This window comes from Chiloscyllium plagiosum, unplaced genomic scaffold (assembly GCF_037043375.1).
Source record: "Chiloscyllium plagiosum isolate Xiang-an unplaced genomic scaffold, Cpla_swu_hap1 HiC_scaffold_22, whole genome shotgun sequence".
Classification (NCBI taxonomy): Eukaryota; Metazoa; Chordata; class Chondrichthyes; order Orectolobiformes; family Hemiscylliidae; genus Chiloscyllium; species Chiloscyllium plagiosum.
Window position 1 is genome coordinate 7913219 of NW_028270160.1, and position 27414 is coordinate 7940632.

The 27414-nt window shown below is 39.2% G+C and overlaps 1 protein-coding gene across 3 annotated transcripts in view; it reads left to right on the forward strand.

Annotated features, from left to right (window-relative positions):
- The window catches only part of LOC122561339 (E3 ubiquitin-protein ligase TRIM8), a 101566-nt gene that overhangs the window by 3013 nt on the left and 71139 nt on the right, over positions 1-27414 (forward strand). The window lies entirely within an intron of this gene.

The window sequence follows — 27414 nt, forward strand, 5'->3', positions numbered from 1 at the left end:
CACCCCCTCTTCAACCTACACCCCTTCTCTCCATTCCCCACATCCTTCTCCTGCCCACGCCCCTTCCTCTCCACTCCCCCCCCCCCTTTTCCATCCCTCTCCTCAGCTTCCTCCCACAACCTGCATAACACCCCTTTCTCGTCAACCCCCTTCTTCCTGCTCCCATTAACTCCCAACACAAACTTCAGTTGTTCTGAAGAATACACATTCCTTCAAATTTCAAAATTTTCCTTTTCCCAGAAAAGGGTATAGAAGCTAAGATATGTACACTTTTATGTCCAATATTTCTAATTGGATTTGATGTACAGATCTCCCATTGATTCTAATTGAACATTCCCCATCATTCCATGTTTCTGTCTTAAATGCTAGTTGACTTATATAGTTTCAGAATTTTCTTCCCTCTTGATAGCTTTAAATTATAATTTTCTCCATATTTGTATTTGCACATCTAATTTATTTAATGATTTTCTATTTTTTAACTCAAAAAAAACATAGTTTTTCAGGATATAAAGTTGATTTATACACAAGATATGCTATTTGTAAAACGAACTTCAGTACCTTTGCAGGAAAGTGAGTTTGGGGTCTTAAAACTAGATTAATACAATGGTAGATTCTTGGCTTCTTTATTGGTTCTTTCCTCTGTTATAAAATTGAGGTCTAAAGCTAAGATGGGCTATAGTGTGAGGGAATAGGTGATGCATTTGGCTATAAAGCTGAAAAATGTTGAGTTGTCATCAGCAGATGTATTCTTCAGACTTTGCCTCAACTCAAGTTCCATGGATTAGGATTTAGGGGCTACATCTCCCATAAGAACAGCTGACCTTTTCCCTTGCAAATACCGTATCTTTGGTTGGACAAAGGGAATGGTAATATAAGCTTTTGTTACAGCAGAGTTAAATTTGGGCATGTCCGAGGATGTCTGGCATTAATTGAGGATTCCCACATCTGGAATGAGCCAGGTTTGTGTTTTTCTGTAGGGTGGGGGGGCATTAGTGAAGGAGATTGCTGGTTATCCACATGGGTACACCATTTGTGTGTTTTCTCTACAGTATCTTCATTCCTGACACTCTTTTCTTACAAAATAGGACATTAAGAGCACTTTACAGTGGACTTTTTTTCTATAGATGAATTATATATCCATTTTATTAGTGGTCAGATTGTAAGTAAAATATTAGCATGATTGTGAAAACTATCTTTCGGCAGCTGTGTGTCTGACTGACCAACACCCAAATATACTGAGACTTTTTTATTTCAGGCACTGGAATGTTTTAAAGGCAGATTCAGTATGAACAAGATATGTTTCTTGTGGTATGTATATGCTTTGACAGGAAAGCCTTGGTTAGCTGAACTTTTTTTGTAACTAAGGTTTTTTTTCTATATGACTTTGAATTACTGGATTAAGTATAATTACAAACCGCTTAAGTGGGATTCTTACTTTTTATTTTAGTTTTGTCACTAAATTCAACATTTTCATTATTTTTGTAAATATTCATTCTTCCTGCCTTCACTGCCTACAATAAATATTCTCAAAAGTTTGACAATTGATTCTGGAGAAGTGAGTTTCAAATCCAGAAGCTCAAAATGAGTATTGTTTTGCCTGTGGTTTCATCTGCCATGCCTGTCTGTTGTAATCTCAGCAACTGTTTGAGAGCCAGCTTTTCCTGCAAGCATTAAAGTGAAGTTAGGAATGACATTTAAGGTTTTGGGGCCTGTACTTATGTTCATCAGTATTAATTTGTTAGACAGCTTAGTTTGGAGGTCACAAAATGTGCTACAAAAGCAAATGTTTCCAATTTTCAAAATGAGCTACTTACCATTGCCTGAATTTTGGGCAGATAGAGTGCAGGTGTAGAAGGGAGGAGAGGTCAAGTTAAGTTCACATGCAGAATTACTCTGCAGATTTCATGAATTTAAGCCAGCAACACATCAAAAGCTTACTGGTGGAAGTCATGAGAATAGTTTGAGAAGTGACTTTATTCTCATTCAACTTGTGCTTTGTGGGATTACATAACTAGTTAAATACTTTTAAGGGGACAGGGTCTTTTGAACTTGATTGCGAGTTCCTTTTTTTAAAATTTGCAATTGGAAATGCTTTTATATTTAAATAATATAGTTACTTTGCAATAATCATGAATTTATTTTCAATTGCTTTAAAGGGCCCACCCTTGAGATCTGTAGGTGGTGAGGGTTTGGGAGGTATGTCTTCTGTTTGTCCTTATGCTGTGGAGGCTCTTTGCAGGCATTTCACAATTGTGATGGATTGAATTTCCATGATTTCTCTAACTGTAAATAAGGTCAGGTGGCCATTTTGAAGACAAACTGAGTTTGTTGCTCCAAGGAGCCACAAAGAGTACAATGATCAAATTAAGAAGCCTACATGCAAACAAGCTTAAGTTATTGAATGAAGACTTTATTCTGTAGCCAACTTCTATTAGAAGCAAATGTAAGATGGCCATAGCTACATTGTTGATCTCATGATTTCCTATGTTTCCTCAAATTGTTCTGTCAGGAACCAGTGTAACTTGTTTATTTTTAGGCACATCAATTATGTGTGTCCCTGGACCAAACAATTTAAGGAAACTAGGCTGAATTACCTATCCCAATCTTGAGTCAGACTGGTTCTACATCCAAACTGGAATTTATAAAATGTCACAAGGATGATAAAAATATTGACTGCTGACAGATTGTGTGCTTTTTGAACAAAATAGAATGCAAATCTGCAAATGCATATTCGCCCCATAGACATATATGTATGTGTGTGTGTGTGTGTGTGTGTGTGGGCACACATAGAGTCATAGAGATGTACGGCATGGAAACAGACCCTTCGGTCCAACCTGTCCATGCCGACCAGATATCCCAACCCAACCCAATCCTAAAAGTTTGTTGACCTAAATTTCCAATATCTTGGATAGGAAGGCCAAGAGAGAAAGTGATAGGAAATTTATTCACCAAATAGCAATTTTTTTAGTACTTTTCATAAGTGGCTTTAAGCATTCCTAGCTTTACACAAGCTGGGTTAGTCATTGCCTTAAATTCTTTTAATCATTTGTCAAATTTGAAGTGACTGGAATACAAATGATTAATCTTAGACCTCGTCACTGTAGCCTATGATTCTCTCGGCATGGTTTGATGTGATCATTCAGCTCCTATGCTGCAGAGTAGCAGAGCCTTTGTTGCTATAATGAATATCATTCTTTTTGAGCAAGATGGGCTGCCAGAATTCAAACTGTCTAGAGCTGCAGCTTGGCTGGGCTTGGCTTTGCAAGATGTGTTGTTAACCAGGTAACTGCTACCAAGGCCTGTGCAGACATGCTTCTGTAAATGGCTCTAGTTTTTATCTGGCTTTTGTCTTGAATTGACACTGGAATCCACCTGTATCTCTTGGCCAAGTGAGATTTGGTGAAGTGCATAAAATAGAAATAAGAGGCAACTTGTTCACTTGTGGAAACTTCTAACAAAGTAAATCTTTCGTTTTGGGTTTCTTTCATTCACCTCCAGTCTGACAGCCTGAGGTCCTTGCCACACCCATGTGATTAAAGGAATGCCTCACTGTGAAGGTTATTCTTTGGACTGTATCAACTTTGTTATCTCAACAAATAAAACATGGATCAGGCCTGCAGAGTCAAATATTTCAGAAATAAATTCAGAACTGTGCATCCAGTTTTTAGGGAAGAGGTCCATGTTTCATTTTATTGGTGCTGACAGCTCTAAACAACTAGCACAATCTATTCACACTGAATAGGGGTTCATGACCAAGGCCAAGTTAATCTTCTCTTCGCAATCATACTTTTCACTGAAGCTTACGGAATATCAAAGGGAACAGGTATTTTGACTTCTTTCCTCTTATTGCAGCTGAGGTTGCTTGGTGATTCCCACTATCCCTCTGTAAAGGCCAGGATTTTAAATCAAGATTTTGATCTTTTTGCTTCATTCAAGATCTGTGGGACTTTGCTGGCTAAGCCAGTATTTATAACCCATCTTTAATCAAGAAGATGATGGTAGTGAGTTGCTTTCTTGAACTGCTGGAACCTTTTTTGTTTATGTACATGAACTGCAGTGAGCATTCCAGGGTTTACAATGAAAGAAATATATTGGTGTTCCAATTCAGGATGGTCAGTGCCTTGGATAGGTACTTGCAGTTGGTGGTGTTTCCATGTTTCTACAGCTCATGTGTTCCTTCACTGCATTTCTGCTACAGTCCATTCTGTTAAGCTCTAATTTCTCTGTTTTGGAGAGAGAAGGGCCAGGGTTGGAGAAATGGAACTCAGAACTTGTTTTCAAAAGCATTATTTTTCTATTTTATTGTATCTCCAAGTGAGTTTCCGGAAAGGACTTGTTTAATTATCTCTGCTCTGCAGCATGTAGTTATGACTGATCTCTCCTGGATTAGACAGCATCCCACTAAAACATCAGTCCCGGGTGCCTTGGCTGCTTTGAACTGCTTTCATTTGAATAAATATAAAGGCTATCGGAAGTGGTATAGCAGCTGATGATTAGAGTGCTTTGCTATCTGAATTCGACTGCAGTGCCAACAAAAATGCATCAAAAATGAAGGATGACTACTTGCACCCATCTGACTAATGGATTAAGGTTGCTTGGCTAGAAGATCAAGAGAAGTGTAAGCCAACCCGCAATATTGTCCATATTTTGTTTAATTGGTTAGTGGAAAGGAGCCAGCCTGAAACTGCTTGCAGTGCCAAAGTCAATACTTCCCAATCCAATTAGTTACCAATGGGAGGGTCTCGAAGTTTGCCATCTGTGACCACGGCAGTGATTTTCAGCTGTGCTCATGCATCTCTGTTATTCTTTATGACTGTGATATATTGCTTAACCAGGTAAAAGAAAGTCCGAGCTTGTAGTGCTGTTTTCTCTTGAAGGTATAGGGTTTATCCATGATTACATGGAAAGTTGGATATTTGGGAGAGAAATTGTATCTTTTACTCCCACAATCCTGTTTTTATTTTTCTTTCCAGTTCCTTTTAATTTTGTCCACAAGAGGTGGGCATCACTGGCAAGGCCAACATTCATTACCATTTCTAATTACCCTTTGGGTATGTGGTGGTAGCTACTGATTTGAAGATACATGTACAATGCTGTTGGTTTTGGAGTTTGAGGATATTGTATCAGAGATAAAGAAAGAGTAATTTATGTTTGAAAATGAAGATAGTGTGTCATTTCCAGGTGAATGTTTTGCCATACTTGTTCTTCCAGTGGTGGTAGAGTTTGTAGGTTTGAAAGGTTGCTGCTGTGCATTTTGCTCCCACTGTCCCTTTGTATTGCATGGAATGAATGATAAGATGGTGGATGGGGTGCTGATGAAATGGCTACTTTTTGTCCTGGATGATGTCAGACCTTGACTCTTGTCAAAGCTGCACTTGTTCAGGTAAGTGGAGCATGACCTTGCACTATTGATGTATCTTGTGGATGGCAGATTAGTTTTGGGGAGTCTGGAGGTCACTTGCTACAGAGTACCAAATCTCTGACCTGCTCAGTGGTTAGCACTGCTGCCTCACAGGACCAGGGAACAGTGTTCGATTCCACCCTCGGGTGACTATCTGTGTGGAGTTAGCATATTCTCCCTGTGACTCAGTGGGTTTCCTCCAGGTGCTCTGGTTTCCTTCCACAGTCCAAACATGTGCAGTTATGTGGATTGGGCTATGCTAAATTGCCCCATAGTGCAGAGATGTATAGGTGGATCAGCCATGGCAAATGCAGAGTTACAGGGATAGTGTGGTGGAGGAAGAGTGTCTGGGTTTGGGTGGGATCCTCGTCAGAGAGTGGGTGTGGACTTGATGGGCTGAATGGCCTGCTTTCACACTTTGGGATTCTTTGTAAAGCTGCTCCAGTTAATAAATAAAGCAAAAAACTGAATGTTGGAGATCTGAAACAGCAGAAATTACTGAGAAACTCAGCAGGTCTGGCAGTATCTGGGAAGAAAACAGAATTAATGTTTTCAGTCTGGTAACTCATCAGGTTCAGTTAAGTCCCTAAGCCATTGGTAGAAGATTCAATGATAGTAATACCATTATTTGAATGGCAAGGTAGTAAGATTCTCTTAGTGGTGATCGTGGATTTGAGCTTTTCTGTAGAACCTAGCTTATACAGCAATTTACCATTTTCTCACTCACCTTTTCTCATTTGCATTAATTGAGAGTTTCCATCTCAAGATGGGGTAAGATGGATTGCAACAGCACTTATAAACATTTCTGGTGCACTTAAACATTGAGTATGTTATTTTCTGCACTCTTAGCAATATCTCACTATTTGTCTGTTTGTGGGCTCCCAGGAATAGAAGGCTAATGTTCCCTCCTGTCTCGATGGTTTGTTTATGATTTATTCTAACTATTTGTTGATGGAAGAAATAGCAAGCTAACATGTTAAAACACATAGCTATGTTGAATTAAGAGTTTGCTTTATATTTATCTGGTAATATTGCAAGGAAACAGAAATTCGTTTTAACTTTCTGTTCTGTATGTTCCTCTGGGACAAATTCTAGGTGTTCCCATTCACCTTGTTTGGGACTAAAGCAGACAATGTCACTGAATCTGTTTTGAAGAAGGAGAATGGCCTTGTTGCTATTTTGCTTTGCTGTGTAAATATTAGTTTCTCATTTCTTGGTTATCTCTTCTTTTTTATCTGAGTTTACACCTAAGAGAAAACTGGTTTAAAATCAGGAATTTCCAGCTTTGATTACAAGCCTTTGTCTACGTTGCACATTTCCCTCCCTGCATTCTTTATCATTAGGTAAAGGTTGAGGAAGGGAGAAAAGTTTGTTTTTTTTAAATCAAAACTGGATTAGTGCTAGGCCATGTTGTGGGTTTTGTGATAGTGCTGTGGGCAGCCCTCAACTTTACAGGTTATGTGTGTGCCTTGTACTTGTGCAAACACCCTACCCAGTTGATTGTTTCCATTGTGTAAATTTTACTTTCAGCATTGTTGTTGCTAGAATGATATATTAGGAATCATTGCTTTTAATTCCTTCCCACTGCCTCCTGATTCTGAATATTTGATTAGTTTATTAACAGACAAGACCTTTTAACTGATCAATTACAATGTAAAGAAAGACCTGCATTTACATAGTGCATTTGGTAATTGCTAAATATCATCTTGGGAAGCTTTTTAGCCTTTTGTTTTACTTTGAGTATTTCATTGTAGGCAACCAATTTTCACATAAGTTCCCTTAAATAACCATATGACAATGACCAAAAGAATCTGTTTTTGTGATGTTGATTGGAAGGCCGATATTGGCCCGGACAATGGGATAATTCTGGTCAAATTGGAGCACCATGGGATCTTTTTCTTACATTTGAGAAGGCAGGCCGGGCCTTGCTTTAATTTTTCAGTCAGAAGACAGCACCTCCAATATTGCAGTGCTCTGTTCCACACTGGAGTGCCTTTTATGTTCCAGCCTTTGGCATGACTTGGAGTGATCTTGGACACCTCACTGAGCCATGTGATGGTTGTCATTCAACCTTTGTTTTCGAAAATAATTTGAGTGAGTTGATTTTAAAGTTCTGATTTTTGTCGATTGGAAAGAAATTTGTATATTTTTGTGAAATCTACTCTATCCCTCATTTTCTGTGAGTTTGACAGCTTAATTTCTATTTCCCACATGATAGCAGTTTTCCTGTTTTTTGATCAATGACATTGACAAAAACTGCATCTTCCTTGTGCTTGCTCTCTTTCTTTGTCATGATTTGGAGATGTCGGTGATGGACTGGTGTGGACAAAATTAAAAATCACACAACACCAGGTTATAGTCAAACAGGTTTATTTGGAAGCACTAGCTTTCAGAGCGCTGCTCCTTCATCAGCTTGTGAACCAGCTGATGAAGGAGCAGCACTCCAAAAGCTAGTGTTTCCAAATAAACCTGTTAGACTATAACCTGGTGTTGTGATTTTTTTTAAACTCTTTGTTTGTCGTTCCTATATCGAGAATACATTGTCTTGGATGAAATGAATCATCTGGTCAAGATACTGAAGTACAAAATAAACTGTCTCCTTAAAAATGTTGACAGATTCAAGTTTATAAACTTGGAGATTAATTAAATTTTTGGACTAAAAATACTAAAGAAAATCTGAAAATCGAACCCATTCATGTATTCCCCCAGCAGAGGATGTTAGTTTATAGCAAAATAGTGATAGAGATGGCTAGGGGCCATACTGACCTGTATAGCTGGGAACAGTATCCAATTATAATTCTGAACAGCAATGGCCTAATCAAATCACATACCACAAGAGTGAAAAGCTAAAGCTGCTTATCTGGACATTGGATGTCCAAAATTGAATTGTAGCCTTATAATTCTCTCCTGGCACATATAGTTTCCTCAATGTTTGCAATAAGTTTAAATTAAAATGAAGTGCTCTCTGATCTTTTGTGGCAGGTTTCTTCCAGCTAGTTTTACCAGTGGTGTCAAAGGTCATAGTGCCTAGTGACACGAGTGCAAGGATTCCACAAAATGTAGGGGTATTTTCCCTCTGGGATAATCCTGATCACGTGGAAGGTGCTGCAGTCTAAGTCACTTTTTTTAACAGCAGTTTACTGCTTTATTTCTCTGCACTATGTATTGAACGATAATGTTTAAGACTGGTGATTGTTGCACCACTAGTAAATGAATGGCTATTTACTTGTGATTAGGTATTGATGATTGATATCTAATAGTTTGTCACAAAAATGTAATAGTGCGATTTTGAAGTTCTTAACGAGAGGAATAAAGTGATTAAAGGTTGAGTGTTGGAACCTCACTCAACTTACCCCCTTCCAAAACTATTTCAAAAAGTAGGACTTTGGCATCCAATATTCCTAACTTCCATGTCAATCCAGTCAGAAATAATTTTCTACCCTCTTGCTTGTGGGAAGTGATTGCTGGGCCCCTTGCTGAGATTCTTTATTGTATCATCAATAGTCACAGGTGAGGTGCCGAAAGACTGGAGGTTGGCTTATGTGGTGCCACTATTTAAGAAAGGTGGTAAGGACAAGCCAGGAATTATAGACTGGTGAGCCTGATGTTGGCGGTGGGCAAGCTGTTGGAGGGAATCCTGAGGGACAGGATGTACATGTATTTGGAAAGGCAAGGACTGATTAGTTATAGTCAACATGGCTTTGTGCGTGGGAAATCATGTCTCTCAAACTTGATTGAGTATTTTGAAGTAACAAGAAGGATTGATGAGGGCAGAGCGGTAGACTTGATCTATATGGACTTCAATAAGGCATGTGACAAGGTTTCCCCACAGGAGATTGGTTAGCAAGGTTAGATCTCATGGAATACAGGGAGTACTAGCCATTTGGATACAGAACTGGCTCAAAGATGGGTGACAGAGGGTGGTGGTGGGGGGTTGTTTTTCAGACTGGAGGCCTGTGACCAGTGGAGTGCCACAAGGATTGGTGCTGGGTCCACTGCTTTTCATCATTTATATAAATGGTTTGGATGTGAGCATAATAGGTAGACTTAGTAAGTTTGCAGATGACACCAAAATTGGAGGTGTAGTGGACAGTGAAGAAAGTTACCTCAGATTACAACAGGATCTTGATCAGATGGGCCAATGGGCTGAGAAGTGGCAGATGGAGATAGCGTAGATAATGTGGGGTGTTGAATTTTGGGAAAGCAAATCTTAGCAAGACTTATACACTTAATGGTCAGGCTTAATGGGAGTGCTGCTGAACAAAGAGACCTTGGAGTGCAGGTTCATAGCTCCTTTGAAAGTAGAGTCACAGGTAGATAGGATAGGGAAGAAGGCATTTGGTATGCTTTCCTTTATTGGTCAGAGTATTGAGTATCGGAGTTGGGAGGTCATGTTGCGACTGTACAAGACATTGGTGAGGCCACTTTTGGAATATTGCATGCAATTCTAGTCTCCTTCTTATCAGAAGGATGTTGTGAAACTTGAAAGGGCTCAGAAACTATTTACAAATATATTGCCAGGGTTGGAGGATTTGAGCAATAGGGAGAGGTTGAATAGGCTAGGGTTTTTTCCCTGGAGTGTCGGAGGCTAAGGGGTGACTTTATAGAGGTTTATAAAATCATGAGGTGCACGGATAGGATAAATAGACCAAGTATTTTAGTTGTGTGGGGGAAAGTCCAGAATTAGAGGGCATAGGTTTAGGGTGAGAGGGGGAAAATATAAGAGACCTAAGGGGCAACTTATTCATGCAGAGTGGTGCATGTATGGAATGAGCTGCCAGAGAAAGTGGTGGAGGCTGGTACAGTTACAACATTTAAAAGGCATCTGGATGGGTATATGAATCGGAAGGGTTTGGAGAGATGTGGGACTAGATTAGGTTAGGATATCTGGTCAGCATGGACGGGTTTGACCGAAGGGTCTGTTTCCATGCCGTACATCTCTCTGACTCTTAAGGACCTTGGGTACATGAGGCAAAATTAAAAACAGGAAATACTGGGAGCCTTCAGTGAGTCTGATGAACAGTCATCAATCTGAAACATTAACACTGTTTCCCTCTCCTCAGATGCAGTGTGACCTGCGAAATATTTCCATTATTTTCTTCTTTTACCACAGACCAAAACATTGGTGTATAGATTTTTTTCTTTTCTTTCTTCGTGTATTCTCACCACTGTACAGAGGATTATATTCTAACAATTATTCCAGGAATAATTAGGCCTGTGGTCCATGATGGCTATCAAATTTAATTTTTATTTTGTAGAATTAGTTCTGAATTGAATTTTGAAAATTGGTGATTTCTATCTTTTTTTGAGAGAAACACAATTCACTGGCTTTGACTAAAGTGTGATGCTTTGATTTTTTTAAAATGCAAATTGAGTTCTGCTTTGCATCTTATTTGCACATTGAAAACTACAATGCAGGTAGCCGAATAGTCTTATAAATATACCAGAATGTTCATTCAATTAAAACTGTCAAGCTCTTGAGTGGAAGGGAACAGCAAACACTGGGAATACACAACTGATTGGCTTGTATCAGTAAAGAGAAAAATCTAGTTTTTAGGCTGAAGGTATGAATTTAAAAAAAAAACATGGCGAGAACCAGTGAATGCAGCAATTATAATGATTAGATCAGATTAGATTCCCTACAGTGTGGAAACAGGCCCTTCAGCCCAACAAGTCCACAGTGACCCTCCTGGATAATGGAATTTATCCATTGCAATTTATTCTTTCCCTCTGTAGTGATTGGAGTAAGGGCCAGATGGATCTCATGGATATGATGCAGTTGCTGTTTGAAATAACTTTCAAACTTCTTAAAGAGAGGAAAACAGACTTCTAAGAAAAAAATGAAAAATTTCAGATGTTTAGAGAATAGGTAAATAGTGGCGGGGAAGGATAATATGTAATATAAATATAAAGAAAGAAACCAGAAAGTAGAAATGCTGGTAATGCAGTAATGAAAGTAAAACAGAAAACGTAAAATTCACCCTGATGAAAGGAACATATCACAACCTCTTTAAGTCTCTTTAACTGATGCTGACCAATCAGGTGTAGGCAGATCTCAACCAGATCTGAATCTTAACCAAGGATTCTTGGCCCAAAAATGATGCAGTTTTCCCTTCCCTGGGCATCAAACTAACCTTCTCCACATCCTCGCACTCTTTTGCTATAAAGCATGTTATGAATTCCAGTGGCTCTGGCTAACCATTTATGTGATCAGCTAAGGCTAATCTTTGCAAGGAGAAAGTGAGGACTGCCGATGCTGAGTTCAGAGTTGAGAGTGTGGTGCTAGAAAAGCACAGTAGGTCAGGCAGGCAGCATCCGAGGAGCAGGAGAATCAACGTTGAGCATAAGCTCTTCATCGGGAATTCCAGCACCTCACTCCTGACGCTTATCTTTGAAAGTCAGCTATTCCTAATAAGGTGTGTATTTAATGCTTTTAAATCAGCTAGAGTTGTTTGTTTTAGTGCAAAAACACTCCTCAAACAATCATGTTGCTGATTTCATGAAAATAGTGATTTTTGCATATAAAGTAAATTAGTTCATTTACTAAAAGATTTAATCAAATTTTATTAGCTTTTTCAATAAGTCAGAAATGCAGCTGCAAAGAACTTCGTGCTTTTTAACCTGCCCGCCCATCTCTTAGAAAGAAGCCAGTTGTGATGTAGCATTGTGGGAGTTACTGGCACTCAAATGCTGTTTGTTTTATTTTCATCCTAAAACTTTTTTAAACAAGTAAAATGATGAGCACTGTACTTTCCGAGTGTCAAAAGAAGTTTTGGTCCTTATGATACAATGGTTAAGTTAATCCTTGGTTCTTAGGTGCTTTGGACCCTCAGTTTGCATTCTGTCTCCAACATGATTGTTTCATGCTTTCCAGTACATGAAATAAATGCTGCTTTGATTCTTACTATTTCATCTGTAGGTTCTGTGGTTCATCTATGACTAGTTATTCAATGGTCGAGAGGTTTTACTCCATCTGATATAGAATAATTATTCTATTCTCTTTCATGGATTATTGGTAACCCTGGAAGAAGATTGTAGATTGGAGATATAATAGTTTTGAAATTGTTTCCCAGCAATGAATAGAGATTAGTTGATATTGAACATTCATAATCAAAACTGAAATATCATATGCTTGCCTTTTTATAAACACTCAATGTCTCATCACAATTTGTTCCATTTGGGACAATCAAGAATATAAAAGTGGTGCTACAAGTGCATTTGTATAAGTGTGCATGCCATGATCATCAGTTAGGATTACAGTAATCAGTTACTTCATCTATAAGGTCAAGGGCTTTTTAATTCTTCAATTTCAATCTTGCAACATGCATGTTACACACAGTATTTTGAACTTGTACTTGGCACCATGGATTTCCTAGCTAAGATTCCTAAATAGAAAATAATGTACGTGTTGGCTCAATGTGTTCCATGACTAATGCAGTGTGTTGCAGAAAAGAGAAAATCTAATTGAGGATTAAACTAAACTTGACTATTCATGAACACTACATCCCAACAAATATTTGGAGATTAGCAAGGACTTGTGAATGGGTTGTCTGTTTTTATCATAAGGGTGGAAAGAGAGTTAACATATTATGAGAATAAGATCACTTCTTAATCTTAAAATCTGTATAGTGTGGAAAGCGGCCATTTGGCACATCAAGTCTGCACTGACCCTCCAAAGACCATCCCAAACTGACCCAGCCCTTCACCCTATCCCTGTAACCCTGCATTTACCATGGCTAACCCATTTAGCCTGCACCTCACTTAACAGTGCGGGGCAATTTAGCGTGGCCTATCACCCTAACCTGAGCATCTTTGGATGGAGGGGGGGAAACTAGATCACTCAGCAGAAATGGGAAGAACACGCAAACTCCAGACAGTTACCCAAGGCTGGAATGGAACCTGAGTCCCTGGCACTATGAGGCAGCAGCGCTGACCACTGAGCCACCGTACTGCCCCCAGTAGCTGGTGACATTGTAGCCCATTATTTTCCTTGCAGTGTTAATGTAGCCACAAAATATATGTAAGTATTGCAACCTCCTTATTTTTAGTAGAACTAATATTTTAAATTACTAGGTGCTAGCCTGGCTTTATCACAATCCACATAAGGAATTGGAGTTGCGACACCTGGTTGGAGGAACCATTTTCCATCCAGCTGTGGATTTATTGCAGTTTATGCGGGCGGCACGGTGGTTCAGTGGTTAGCATTGCTGCCTCACAGCAACAGGGTCCCAGGTTCAATTCCAGCCTTGGGTGACTGTGTGGAGTTTGCATATTCTCCCCGTGTCTGTGTGGGTTTCCTCTGTGTGCTCCGGTTTTCTCCCACAGACCAAAGATGTGCAGGGCAAGTGAATTGGCCATGTTAAATTGCCCAAGGTGTTAGGTGCATTAGTCAGAGAGGGGTGGGTTGCTCTTTGGAGGGTCGGTGTGAACTTGATGGGCTGAAGGCCCTCTTTCCACACTAGGGAATCTAATCTTGAATTGTTGAGACGGTAGAATTTTAATAAACTGTTACGTTGTTATAGACTTCAAGTGTACTCGAAGTGAATACTGGAATTTACTTTCAATATGTGGTTAATTTTGTGGAATTCATGCTAACACAACTTAAAAGTGTAACTACTGAAACTTGAAGCATTGTCTCTTAATTGAAACAGGCTAATTATTTCAGCTACAAGTTTTTCAGATGTATGGTCAAACTTAAACCCCAAAACTTGCCTCACATTGAAGCCTGTAGTGACCTGTGTTAGAGTAGCCAGCGTAAGCTTCTATTGGAAGATCTAGTTAAGGAAAAAGCACTCTGATAGACGTCCTAGCAGTAAATTCCTTCAGTGTAGGCTGCTTTTTTTTTTAAAATGGCTTTTGTTTTGCTCGACTGTATAGACTGGAATAAGTATCAACCTCATGTCTTATGCACTGTATTTCTTTCTGCTACTTTAGAACCAGCTGCTGTGCTGAGAGCATTTTGTGATTCAGTTTTTGTTTTTGTTTGTTTGTCCTTGATGTTCCTTCAGGAGAGAACCTGACCCCTGCTCTGTGCCCTTAGAAGTGCAGAGCTGAAGTTGGAAAACAGACTACTTGAGTAACTGTGGCCTCAAACTTTGTGCTTGGCACAGTGCAAAATTCAAATAAGTAGCGCTGTGAAGGGTTTGTTTAAACATTTAGTCATGTTAGGTACGTTTGTACATTTCTATCTTTTAGGAAAGAGTATAAGATAAGATAAGTCAAAGTTGTCACAGGATGATGCCAATCTTTAGTATTAAAAGACTCCAGAGATTGTAAGGAAGAGTGAAATCTGTGGGAGATAAGGAGCTGTGCTCTGTTCTGATATCGTGGGAAAGGACAAGAAACAGAGGAGGCCATCAATCAGGCTTGATTTCAGCATTGGAAATGTAGGGAGGAGAACGGACATGTTGGACAGTGTATTTATGTATAGTTGGAAGAAGATAGGAAAATAAGGTGTTTAGCACTGGCTTTAAAAGAAAGAATTACAGAAAGCGGTTTTGAGAGAGAACTTGCTTTCTGGAAGTGTGTCACTAATTCAGCATCCAGTAGCATTTATGTGTAATCAGATTTTGGCCAGAACAGCACTGAAGTCATGGCTGTTTGTGTATTAATTTATATTTAAATTGATGCAGGTGAAGGGCTTTAATTGGATTTTCACTTGAGCACATTTAAAGACAATGGTATGATTGAGTTAGGTAGTGTAGATTTATAATGCTTCAATCTAAATAAATATAATGCTGGCTTCGGTTTCATCTTTTACCCGCTGGCTTTCTGGATTAGAAGAATGGACAGAATTTTTGAGATTTGAGAGGAGAATAGGGTACATTGGTCATGAGAAAGGAAATTGAACACTTTTTTTTGAGGCAGTTTATCTGACAGGAATTATGCATTGGCCAGAAGGAGATGGAGGCCATGGAATCTTTTTCAGTTTAAAAATGGCAAGAGGTGGATGTAATGGAAGTCAGAGGTGGTAATTTTGATTAAAACTAACTTCAAAATACAGGAGCAAACTTCAGATTTCAGATTTGGAAAAGAGCTGGATAGATACTTGAGGAATTTATGGGGTTATGGATTTTTTAAAAATGGAGAGTACGGGCAAAGCATTTTGAAAGAGTACGCTCTTTTAAAAGGTAATTGCAGAAGCAAATGGCTACCTGTGCTGTACACACAAAGCTCGCACCAGGGTGCAGCAGATGGAATGTTGGTCTTTATTTCAAAGGAGTTGGATCGTAAGAGTAAGGAAGTCCTACTGCAACTGATCAAGGTGCTGGTGAGACCACGTGGAGTACTGTGAGCAGTTCTGGTCCCTTATTTAATGAAAGATATGGCTAACTCTTTAACTTTGTTTCTGTCTCTTACTAATTTGTATCTAAGTACCTTTGCACTTCAGATGGCGCTGTGTGTGGTGACATTGCATGCTTTTCACTGTACTTCTGTATTCCTGTACTTGAATACACGGAATAGTAAAATCTGAAGCTAAAATTCATTGGAGACAGTTCAGAGAAGGTTCAGTAAGATGATCCCCAGTTCAGAAGAATTATCTTAAGAGTAAAGATTAAACAGGTTGGGACTCACTGGAGTTTAGAGGAATGAGAGGTGATCTCATTGAGTCATAAAGAATTTTTCAGGGGCTTAACAGGATAAATATTGAGAGGATGTTTCCCCTCATTGGATGACAGGGTACAGTCTCAGAATGTAAGTCTGATCATTTCTTCTCTGAAGGTTGAGAGTCTTTGGAACTCCTTGTCACAGAAAGCTGTGAGGGCAGAATCCTTGTGTCTATTTAAGGCTAAGACTGACTTTCAATCAGTAGGAGAATCAGAGGTTCTGAGGAAAGGGCAGGAAAGTGAATGTGAGGAACATGCGATCAGCCATGGTCCAATTGAATGGTGAAATAGGCTCGAGGAGCTGAAGGGCCTATGGTAATGGAAAGTATACTTCAATTGCACTGTATAAAACCAGAGGGTCAGTGTGGTGAGCAAATGGGATCTTGGATATAGAATCGAAATATCAGCAAAACAATGAATATAGAGTTATGATGGGTGAAGGTTTAAATGTGAAACAGAAACCAACACTATGGAGGTGGTTGGGGGTGGCGGGGGGAGGGTTGGAGGGGGAGAGTGTTTGGTTAATAGACAAGTCAGAGTATGAATTATTTAAATAAAGGGCAGCACTTTGCAAAATCAGGTATATTTAATCAGAGCTTTGTTGTAGGTACTTTAACAAATACCAGATTTTGTCTAAGGACTTAGATGTCTAGGGAAGTGAGACCAAATGATTGTAAATTTATTGCTTCCAAGTGCATGGTACCAGATTCTGTCAAAGGCATTGATTATCTCTCAAGATAAAACTTGATTAACAGTGGTAAGTGGTTTGTCTATATTATAGTCAGCAAGACTTCAAACTGAGCCAAAGTGTCAGGTGTGAAGGTAAAAATATTTAAAAGCTGGTAGAATGCAACCATCATTGAACTGAGCTGTAGTGCCAGATCTGACACTGACAGCTGATTTAACATGACCTGTGCCACTGAAGTAATCAAACAGTACAAAAGAATGAAATCAATAGTTGAACCCAATAATAAAATCCAGATTTTGATTGCTTCATTTTGCTGACTTCAAACCAAGCAAGTTCTCACAATTACTGGAGGCTGCTATGAGGTGATTTTTGTTAAAACAAAAAGGAGACAGGTACAGGATTCAGTTGCTGCAAAATAATACTATATTCAGGCAGTCAAGCCTTTTAATTGTTTTCTGTTTATCCCCTACCTGACTGCAGTCCTTCATTTTCAAGCAGACTGTTATGAGAATAATCCCAAGACAATTCTTAGTGAGCAGTCTGGGAATGTACAGATGTTTATTCTAGCAGTGGCATGATATATTGAACCCAAACAGAAATGTTTCTGTAATATCACAGAACCTCCCTTACTTTCCTCCTTTACTTTCCCTCCATTCCTTCATCTCCATCTACTTTTATTGATTTCCACTCTCTCCCTTCTCCTTTGCTTCCTGCCTGTCCAACACCTCCTCTTCCCTCTCTTCCATTCCCTCTGAAAGAGTGCTGCACTGTTTTGTAAGATACAACCTTAAATTGAACCCTTGTTAACACAGGATAGTGAAGAAGGCATTTGGTATGCTTACCTTTGTTGTTCAGTGTGTTGAGTGCAGGAATTGGGATGTCATGTTGTGGCTGTACAGGACATTGGGGATAGGCCACTTTTGAAATACTGATTTCAGTTCTGGTCTCCCTGCTTTAGGAAAGATCTTGTTAAACTTGTAATTCTTTTCTGGACCCTTTCAAGGATGTTACCGGGTTTGGAGGGTTTGAGCTATAGGGGGAGTCATAGAAATGTACAGCATGGAAACACACCCTTTGGTCCAACTCGTCCATATCAACCACATATCCCAAATTAATCTAGCCCCACTTGTCAGCATTTGATCCATATCCCTCTAAACCCTTCCTATTCATATACAATTACAACATTTAAAAGGCATTTGGATGGGTATCAGCCTCCACCACTTCCTCTGGCAGCTCATTCCATGCACGTACCACCCTCTGCGTGAAAAAGTTGCCCCTTAGGTTCCTTTTAAATCTTTCCCCTCTCACCTTAAACCTATGCCCTCTAGTTCTGTATTCCACCAGCTCAGGGAAAAGACCTTGTCTGTTTACCCTATCCAGCCCCTCCTGAGTTTATAAACCTCTATAAGGTCACCCCTCAGCTTACAGTTCTCGAGGGAAAACAACCCCAGCATATTCAGCCTTTCCCTATAGCTCAAATCATCCAACCCTGGCAACATCCTTGTAAATTTTTTCTGAATCCTTTAAAGTTTTACAACATCCTCCCTATAGGAGGGAGACCAGAATTGCGCACAGTATTCCAAAAGTGGCCTAATCAATATCATATACAGCCACAACATTACCTCCCAACTCTTATATTCAGTGCTCTGACCAATAAAGGAAAGCATACTAAACAGGAGGGGAAAGATTTAAGAGACCTGAGGGGCAACCTTTTCACGCAGAAGATGGTGCATGTACGGAAGAAACTGACAGAGCAAATGGTGAAAGCTGGTACAGTTACAACATTTAAAAGGCATCTGGATGGCTCCATGAATGGGAAGGGTTTAGAAGGATATGAGCCAAGTGCTGGCAAATATGACTAGATTAATTCAGAATAGCTGGTCGACATGGACGTGTTGGACGAAAGGGCCTGTTTCATTGCTGTACAACTCCTGTGACTATAAAATCATACCACTCAGCTTCATGTTTTGTCCTCCCCAACATTCCCTAAATATAACAGAATGGCATCAAATATATTTAGGTAGTTTCTTAGAACAGAATGCTCTGAAACTGACCAGTGAGTAGGCGATACTAGACCTGGTATTGTGCAATACGATGAGATAAATTACTGATCTCCTAATGAAGGTGCTCCTGGGTAGCAGCAACAATAATATGATAAAATTTTACTTTTGAGGAATAGGGAAGTAGACCTGAAATTATTCATAAAGTATTAAACAAGGACTATTGTGAGGTCATGAAAATAACTGGCTAAAGTGAATTGGCAAATTAGATTGAAGGATAGGTCAATAGAGATGTAGAAGGAGACATTTTAAATTATTCCAGAAAATGTACAAGATATATTCTAATGAGTGGGAAAAAAAAGTTGCAAGGCATACTACCTGGTCAACCAGAAATGTGAGATAGGAAAAGCATTTGATTGTGTAAAGACAGGTGGTAGGTCAGAGATTGGACGGAACGTAGAACATACCCGCACAGTAAATGTCCTTTTGGTGCTTGATGTTGTGCTGACCTTTTATCCTACCCCAAGATCAAACTAACCTACATACCCTTCATTTTACTACATGTATAAAAAAAACCAAAGTATGATGAAAAATTTAATGATGAGAGAAAAATTAAGGCAAAAGAGATGGCTAGCCAAAACAATTTCTTTCTATAAATATTTTAAAACTAAAAGTGTTAATGTGAGAATTAGTCCTATGGAAAGTAAATTTGCGGAATGAATTTCCATACAAAAAATGGCAGGTGACTTGAACAGGTATTTATTATGGAGGATAGAAGTACCCTCCCAAAAACAGCAATAAATTGGGAAATGAAAGGAAGGGAGAAAGGAACTCTGGAGAAATTGGAAACACCAGAGAAGTGGTGTTGAGAAAAATGTTGGAACAATGGGCTGCCAAGTTCCCAGATAATGGATTTCACCATATGGTCTTAAAAAGCATACTAATGAGATTGTTGATTCATTGGTTTTAATTTACCAAAGTTGCCTAGAATTGGGGATATCTTTGAGGAGAAAGTGAGGTCTGCAGATGCTGGAGATCAGAGCTGGAAATGTGTTGCTGGAAAAGCGCAGCAGGTCAGGCAGCATCCAGGGAACAGGAGAATCGACGTTTCGGGCATAAGCCCTTCTTCAGGAAGAAGGGCTTACGCCTGAAACGTCGATTCTCCTGTTCCCTGGATGCTGCCTGACCTGCTGCGCTTTTCCAGCAACACATTTCCAGCTAGAATTAGGGATAGTTTGGTTAAATTGGAAGGTAGCGAATTTAACTCCTTTATTCAAATGGAAATGAGATGGGAAAATCAGACACTACAGGCCAGCTAGCCCAACATCTGTCATAGGAAATATTTGGAAACTATTCTTCAAGTAATGGGGCCACTTATCTAATCAGGCAACATCACGATTTGGTGAAAGGGAAATCCTGTTTAACCAATCTGTCGGAGTTTTTAAGGAAATAATATGGACTATGGGTAAAGGGGAATATACTGTACTTTTATCTCCAGAAAGCATTCAATGATTGTTGAGGAAAATAAGGATTTATGATGTGGAATGACTTATTGGGCTGGCTAGAAGATTGGCTGGCTAAAAGGAAGTATAGACGTATGTATATCTTTTTCAGATTAGCAAGAAGTAATGAGGGATGAGCCATAAGGACGAGTGCTGGGACCTCAACGGTTTCATATTATAGAGATGACATGGATGTAGGGAACAGAAGATTTGATTGCCAAATTTGGCAATGAGTAGGAAAGTAAGTTGTGAAGATAACCTAAGGAACTTGCAAAAATATTTAGACAATTTAAGTGAATGTATGAATATCTGGCTAATGGATTATAACGTGAGAAGTTGGTAATTTTGGTATGAAGAATAAGAAAGGACCACTGTATAAATTCGAAATCTGAGATGTAGAGGCTTATAGGTTCCCTAAGCAGGACTAACAGGTACAATATTGATTAGGAAAACCAGTAGAATGTTAACACTCATTAAAACTTGTAATACATTCATGTTTTACTTCAAATCGTAGAGATGTATAACACAGAAACCGACTCTTTGGTCCATCTCGTCCATGCCAATCCTAAAGTAATCCAGTCCCATTTGCCAGCACTTGGCCCATATCCCTCTAAACCCTTCCCATTCATATACCTATCCAGATGCCTTTTAAATATTGTAATTGTACCAGCCTCCACCACTTCCTCTGGCAGCTCATTCCAAACAAACATCACTCCCTGCGTGAAAAAGTTGCCCCTTAAGTCCCTTTTAAATTTTTTCCCTCTCACCCTAAACCTATGCCCTCTAGTTCTGGGCTTCCCCACCCCAGGGAAAAGACTTTGTCTATTTATCCTATCCATGCTCCTCATGATTTTATAAACCTCTGTAAGGTCACCCCTCAACCTCCGACGCTCAAGGAAAACAGCCCCAGCCAATTCAGCCTGTCTCTTTGGTTCCAACCCTGGCAACATCCCTGAAAATCAGTAAGACCACATCTGGAGTGCAATGTGTAGTATTGGTCATCTTATCATAGGGGTGATGTAAATGCATTGGATCGAATATGGAGAAGTCTTACCAGTCTAATATAGTAGGTTCTGCTGTAACGTGGTAGGTTCGTTCTTGTGAAACCTCGTTATAAGAAAATTGCATAAACAAACACCATTCAAACTAATGGGCCAGAATTGCGTTATAACAAATACATACTTTAAAAGTTTGTGCTATTAAAACTGGTCCCCTATTCATCAGTCATGCTATAGCAAATTCCCATTAACGAAACGCGTGTTATAGCAGAACGTCTTGCCCCTGTAATGGGCAGGTTGCTTCTAAGGAAAGGTGGGATAGGCTAGGCCTTTATCTGTTGGAGCTTAGAAGAGAAAGGGGCAACTTGATTGAAACAAAAGTCCTCAGTAGAGAGGATGTTTCCACTTGTGGAAGATTCAAGAACCTTTGTTTTTAAAAAAAATCCGAGTCACCCATTTAGAATAGAGATGAGGCAAAAATCTTTGAGGGTCATGAGACTTTGGAACTCTGCTTTCTTTTCAGGAAGAGGGTGTAGAGCAGACATGGATTAGCAAAGGGCTGAAAAGTCATCAGAGAAGCAGAAAGGAATGAATATTTGAGGTAACAGTCAGATCAGCTAGAGTCTTATTGAATGACAGAGTAAGTTCGAGAGGATGAATGGCCTATTCCTGTTTTATGTCCTTATGTAGATTTTTCTTGTTTGATTTTGTAATAGTTTGTATTTTTTACTCTGTGTTGTGATTAAAGTACTCTGATTAAGCTCGAGCATTATTATTAAAATGTGTATAAGCAGTGTATGTGAAATTTGAAATGATCTAGCTAAAAGTAGGCAAGATAAGCCTGAAGAATGGGATCTTTGTAAACCGGTAAGAATTTTTATAGATCTTTATGATCTTAACTTTAGCTGTTTCAAATTGTTGACATTTAAAGGGTAATTATGTCAATCAAATTTGGCATTTGATTTGAAATTCTCCCTGGCTTTTTCTTAAATTCTTGTTATTTTACAAAATATATAGTTCTGTTTAAATGAGGTTTGGTGGTGAGAGGCTCATCAGAAGCTTAAACTCCAGCGTTGATCAGTTGGGCCAGAAGGCCAGTTTCTACACTGTAATCTTTTTTTAAAAAGTCTCTAAAGTAGAAGTGAAATTCTGCTTGGGGAATCAAATGCACTGCCTTGTATTTTCACATTATATTTGAAAAACTGATCAGATTTGATGGGATTGGAAGGTAGATGAAGAGATGCTTCACTGGTTCAGTGATTTAAAAGTCAAAGACATTTAATGTTGCTTAAAATCCATTTCTGCTTTTACCCCATTGTATTTGTGCTGTGGTTATTTTTCCGGTTCTTTTGTTTGGTGCTTGACTTTCAGCTCTTTCTCTATTTTGCAATTTCTTTTTAATCTGTAGTTTGGTTTGGAAATTTTCCTCATTACAGTTAATGGTTATAAATTAGGCTTTAATAATTCTTAACTTCATTAACAATCCTGATGTGCATTTACTTTAAAAGAAACCAGTTTCAAAAATAACTTTTCTGTAAAGTTTTTAACTCTTCAACCAGGTGTTGAAGAATAGAAGGTGCAGATTCAAAGGGAAACCTCTCCGCTTGTAAATTAATAGGATACCCGTATTCTGTTCAATAGCAAACTAAAGTTACTGAAATAATTTTCTAAAATGCTGGGGTGAAGAGTAATTTTATTAGCTTGGTTAGTGGATTGGCTAACCAGCAGAAGCAGAGAGGTGGGATAAATTGATATTTTTCTTATGGGCAAGCTGTAACTCGTGGAGGCTGTTGGGTGACCATATAAGAGGTTTATAAAATCATGAGTGGCATGGCTAGGATAAATAGACAAGGTCTTTTCCCTGGGTTGGGAGAGTCCAGAACTAGAGGGCACAGGTTTAGGGTGAGAGGGGAAAGATTTAAAATGAAAATACTTGGCAACGTTTTCATGCAAAAGGTGGTGCATGTATGAAATGAGCTACCAGAGGAAATGGTGGAGACTGGTACAACTACAACATTTAAAAGGCAGCTGGATTGGTACATGAACAGGAAGGGTTTAGAGGGACGTGGGCCAAATGCTGGCAAATGGGACTAGATTACTTTAGGATATCTGGTCGACATGGACAAATTGGCCCAAAGAGTCTGTTTCCATGCTGTACATCACTATGACTCTGACTCGGGGCCCAAACTATTTGCAATCTATATTAATGACTTTGCAGGAATAGAAAGTACTATAATCCAGTGTGCAGGTAGCACCACGATAGGTGGGAAAGTAAGTTCAAATAAAGCAATTTACAAATGGATAAGTGAAGAGAATAGGCTGAAATTTGGCAGATGGAGTTTAATATGGGTAAGTGTGAGATTATCTGTTTTGGTCAGAAGAATAAAAAGACAACTTATTATCGAAATGGAGAGAAAATTCAAAGTGCTTCAATGCAGAGGGATCTAGGTGTCCTCATGCATTAGTTGTAGCAAGTTGGTATGCAGGTGCAGCAGGTAATAGGAGGCATATTGAATTTTGGCACTTATTGTGAAAGAAATGGAGTATAAAAGCAGAAAAGTGTTTGATGCATTTATACAAGACAGTGGGGAAACTGCACTGGAGTACTGCTTACAGTTCTCGTCCCCTTGAAGGATATTGTGCATTGGAGGCAGTTTAGTGAAGGTTCATTAGGTTATTTCCAGAAATGAGAGGCTTAAGAGGAGAGTTTGAGCAGTATAGGCTTACACTCACTAGGTTTTAGAAGGATGATAAGAGATCAAAATACTAAAGGGGATTGATGAAGCAGCTATAGAGCAGATGTTTCCTTTGTAAGGCAACCTAGAATTAGAAGTCACATTTTTAGGGCAAGGGGGGCAGATTTCAAATCAAGAGAAGGAGGAATCACTGTGCTGGTGAATTTATGGAGTCCACTCCCACATTGTGGTTGATACTGGGAGACTGCATTTTAAGGAGATGGACAGATTTTGAGGTTACTGAGGTTGACGTTTAGGTTTTCCACTTAATATTTTGTGTACTTTGTTTTTCCTTTAATTGCCTTCCTCATTAGACTGCTAAGCTACATTTTTTTTCTTAGTAATCATATGCTATGTAGAATATTTCTTAGGATTTGTTTCATTCATTTTTTGTACTTTTTAAACATCTGTTAAAATGTAGTCAGTGAATGCTAATGCTAGTGACCAGAAATGAGTTTCCAATAGTTTTTTAGTCTCCTGGAAGAACTGAGTGTAAAAACGTCATTGGAACATGATGCATGGTACAATGAGACATACCAACACCCAGTTGAATTGCTTTCATTCTGTGCTGCTGACTGCCAAGAGAAATTTTCAGATGTTTGGCCCAGCTTTTCAGATGTGCAAGACAGCCCAAGTGGGAGATTCAGTAAAATGTAGAGAGAGAGATAAATGTAAAATCCAGCCTTTGTTTTATTGTGACATTCTATATCCTTGCATTAATAAATTCTTGCATTCATATTGCTGACTTTTATTTACAGCCATATTTTATATTGCTATAGTGTCACTGGCTCCAGTCATGCCAGTAATCCTAACATAAGCATGTTGGATTTTGCTGCAGCCAGAAAGACCCAGTTTTATTTAAAAATAACACACGCAAAAACTGCATGTCAGTGGATTAAATGTCAAAGCAGCTTCTGGGGATGGTTTAGTTTTGTTCAATGATAAAGCAAAGATCCCTGGCTGGCATACACGAGATTATTTTGTGTGGCCCACATAACTGCCATAAAGAAGGCAAAGTGACTTTCACTTAAAGCTGAAGTGACTTCATTTGTAGTGTTTTGTTTTTCCACTGCAGTGTTTTTGACAATAAAATCTTGGTGAGATCTCCCACTCCCGCCTACCAATATTTGATCTATAGCTAAGATACCAAACACTGTGACGATAGATGACCTATTCCCAGGCCTTTGACGATGTCTTTCTTGCACCAGATGCTAGGAGGTGAGTGAGAGCATTCTGGGTGACTTGCTAGCTTTTGTCCTTCTATCATGACAGCATGGGAACTAGTGACTGAGACTCCATCTCCATGGCCAAGAGCCACCCACCAACCTTTTTGTTTTGTTGTTTTAAAGTCAGCAGTCCATTCAAAACTGGAATGACCTTAAAACTATCTGTAGCCCACCTTTCAAACATTTCCTTTCAACTGTGCAGTTGAGCATGGGGAGAATGCAAGAATGACAGTAGATCTATTTCTGATTAAATGTCCACATTTGTGCATGGTTTAGTCCTTTTTTATGTGCTCCTGTTTAGAGTTCCAAATCTACATTGCAAGAATTACTTATCACTTCTGGTTTTTGCTTCAAGCTGCTCCAATTACCCTTGAGTGGAGGGGGAGGGGTGGAGCAACAGGCCACAGATGTCTGTGACCACCATCAGTGTTGCTTTGTGATATGCGTGCAAAGCTGGAATGAGAAACAGCAATACCAAGCCGAAAGCACACTCTTTCTTTCTCTTGATATCTAAAAAGAAATACATTTTTACAGCTAACAGCTAACCTCCATAACTTTGGGATTATGTGAAAAACTAATAATTTTTGTCAAAACTGGGCGAATAAAATTGCAAGTGCATTTTTTAATTTTACAGGGTTATAGTCTGGCACCTCCAAAGCGCTTTTTTTATTTTCCGTATGACATATATTGGGTTAATTAGAAATCAGTCACCTCATAACAATAGTGATTAGACTTCTGTCAAATCATGACAGGCACATTTTCAGTAACCATGCTACTGTGCCTTGCTTACTGTTGTAGGCCTATTAAATGAAGCCAAGTTATCGCCTTCTTGGAGTTCATGATCCCTACAAATGGTTCTGCCAGTTAATACAGGAAATTGAAGAGTTTTTATCGTCTTGACCGGTCACACCTGCCCATCTTTATTCCAATCTGCTCTACCTTCCCCACCTACTTATCACAATTAATGCCCACCTGCATCCACCTATTGCCTTCCCAGCTACCTTTCCCCCCCCCTCCCCTCCCAGTTCTCTCTCACCCCCCATTCCGACTCCTGATGAAAGGCTTATGTCTGAAACGTCGACTCTCCTGCTCGGATGTTGCCTGACCTGCTGTGCTTTTTCCAGCGCCATCCTTTTCGACTTCTTTTTCATTGTAGTTAGCCTCAGCCTGTATTTCTGGGTAGTTGCTTGCACAATGGTGTTGTAAAGCTCTTGTACTTCAGCCTGCAGTAATGCTGTTCCACAATATTTAAGCTCCTGACATGTGGAACGCTGAGAATTCGGTTATGTATAATTCCATTTGATTAATTGATTAGATTCTCTACAGTGTGGAAACAGGCCCTTTGGCTCAACAAGTCCACACTGACCCTCAGAAGAGTAACCCAACCAGACCCATTTCCCTCTGACTAATGACAGTTTAGCATGGCCAATTCGCTTGACCTGCACATGTTTGGACTGTGGAAGGAAACCAGAGGAAACCCATGCAGACACATGGAAAATGTGCAAACTCCACACAGTCGGCCGAGGCTGGAATCGAACCTGGAACCCTGGTACTTAGGCGGCAGTGCTAACCACTGAGCCACTGTGCCGCCCTATTAATTTGGGGAATGTGATTATGATATTCAGTGTTGCATATTTAACACCCTATGCTTCTGTGTATAATATGGAAATACAGAATGTAGAGTGGGCAACTGTTTTTTACATTTGAATGCTTTACTTCCGTGGTTACTGAAATGTGGTGGATGTTGAATAACTACACACACTTGCAATACATTTAGCTACATTATGTTAAGTACAGTCATTTGCACTAAAAGTCTCAGTACAGTGTTCCCATAGACATATAAAGCTGGCTAGTCAGCATTATCTCTTTATGGCACAATGCTAAGCCTGTCTATATGCCAGTTATGGAGTTGATACTGGCAACAAAAGGTATCAACTTACAGGTAACATTTGCTGATTCTGATTCTGAACCTGTTGTGGCCTATAAAATGTTGAAGATGAAACACGGTTCATTCATGTCTCTGTTCTTTCTGTCTTATTGTTTTTAAACAATTCTCTTACGTAGGTAATACTTATTGATCCAATGCTTTTGCTTTACATTTTTAATCTATTTAATTTAAATCTGAACCCTCTGACTCCAAATTAAATCTAGTTTGAATTGAATATCTGCAGTTACATCATTCTCCCCTCAATTTAGGTAATACTGTTTTAGGTACTAATATGATAGATGGCAGATTGGTCAAATATGATCTGTGTGG